Here is a 2,187-nt window from a genome sequence, read left to right on the forward strand (position 1 = left end):
TGTGCCTTAACCTAACCTACGTTGTGCCTTAACCTAACCTACGTTGTGCCTTAACCTAACCTAATTTGTGCCTTAACCTAACCTAATTTGTGCCTTAACCTAACCTAATTTGTGCCTTAACCTAACCTAATTTGTGCCTTAACCTAACCTAATTTGTGCCTTAACCTAACCTAATTTGTGCCTTAACCTAACCTAATTTGTGCCTTAACCTAACCTACGTTGTGCCTTAACCTAACCTACGTTGTGCCTTAACCTAACCTACGTTGTGCCTTAACCTAACCTACGTTGTGCCTTAACCTAACCTACGTTGTGCCTTAACCTAACCTACGTTGTGCCTTAACCTAACCTACGTTGTGCCTTAACCTAACCTACGTTGTGCCTTAACCTAACCTACGTTGTGCCTTAACCTAACCTACGTTGTGCCTTAACCTAACCTACGTTGTGCCTTAACCTAACCTACGTTGTGCCTTAACCTAACCTACGTTGTGCCTTAACCTAACCTACGTTGTGCCTTAACCTAACCTACGTTGTGCCTTAACCTAACCTACGTTGTGCCTTAACCTAACCTACGTTGTGCCTTAACCTAACCTACGTTGTGCCTTAACCTAACCTACGTTGTGCCTTAACCTAACCTAATTTGTGCCTTAACCTAACCTAATTTGTGCCTTAACCTAACCTAATTTGTGCCTTAACCTAACCTAATTTGTGCCTTAACCTAACCTAATTTGTGCCTTAACCTAACCTAATTTGTGCCTTAACCTAACCTAATTTGTGCCTTAACCTAACCTAATTTGTGCCTTAACCTAACCTACGTTGTGCCTTAACCTAACCTACGTTGTGCCTTAACCTAACCTACGTTGTGCCTTAACCTAACCTACGTTGTGCCTTAACCTAACCTACGTTGTGCCTTAACCTAACCTACGTTGTGCCTTAACCTAACCTACGTTGTGCCTTAACCTAACCTACGTTGTGCCTTAACCTAACCTACGTTGTGCCTTAACCTAACCTACGTTGTGCCTTAACCTAACCTACGTTGTGCCTTAACCTAACCTAATTTGTGCCTTAACCTAACCTAATTTGTGCCTTAACCTAACCTAATTTGTGCCTTAACCTAACCTAATTTGTGCCTTAACCTAACCTAATTTGTGCCTTAACCTAACCTACGTTGTGCCTTAACCTAACCTACGTTGTGCCTTAACCTAACCTACGTTGTGCCTTAACCTAACCTACGTTGTGCCTTAACCTAACCTACGTTGTGCCTTAACCTAACCTACGTTGTGCCTTAACCTAACCTAGTTTGTGCCTTAACCTAACCTAATTTGTGCCTTAACGTAACCCATGTTGTGCCGTAACGTAACCCATGTTGTGCCGTAACGTAACCCATGTTGTGCCGTAACGTAACCCATGTTGTGCCGTAACGTAACCCATGTTGTGCCGTAACGTAACCCATGTTGTGCCGTAACGTAACCCATGTTGTGCCGTAACGTAACCCATGTTGTGCCGTAACGTAACCCATGTTGTGCAGTAACGTAACCCATGTTGTGCCGTAACGTAACCCATGTTGTGCCGTAACGTAACCCATGTTGTGCCGTAACGTAACCTATAATATGCCTTAACCTAACCTATAATATGCCTTAACCTAACCTATAATATGCCTTAACCTAACCTATAATATGCCTTAACCTAACCTATAATATGCCTTAACCTAACCTATAATATGCCTTAACCTAACCTATAATATGCCTTAACCTAACCTATAATATGCCTTAACCTAACCTATAATATGCCTTAACCTAACCTATAATATGCCTTAACCTAACCTAAAGTGCGCCGTAACCAAAACTATATTGCGCCTTAACCTGACGCACGTTGTCGCTGAACCTGCTCTGTAATTGTTATGCAACTCGTTAAATTAGTGTAGTGTTGCCTAACCGCAACCCTCGCAATATAGTTCGCTACTCGCACTGCCCGGTCCCCTGTGTATCGCGTCATGTTAAACACCTTGCAGGTGTTGCTGACTTTCCACATGCTCCTGCTATACACTGTAATGTGGATAGCAGCAGGACGTACATGCCCCCCCCCCTTCCCCCCTGCCTTCGCAAGCTGGTCGGTGAGAAGTTTGCATGTTCAACGCCCTTCGCATGCCGACGTACTCAGCCTACGTTGTGGTACGGCCTGTCACCTGTC

This window comes from Schistocerca serialis, chromosome 4, assembly GCF_023864345.2.
Source record: "Schistocerca serialis cubense isolate TAMUIC-IGC-003099 chromosome 4, iqSchSeri2.2, whole genome shotgun sequence".
In the NCBI taxonomy this organism is placed as follows: Eukaryota; Metazoa; Arthropoda; class Insecta; order Orthoptera; family Acrididae; genus Schistocerca; species Schistocerca serialis.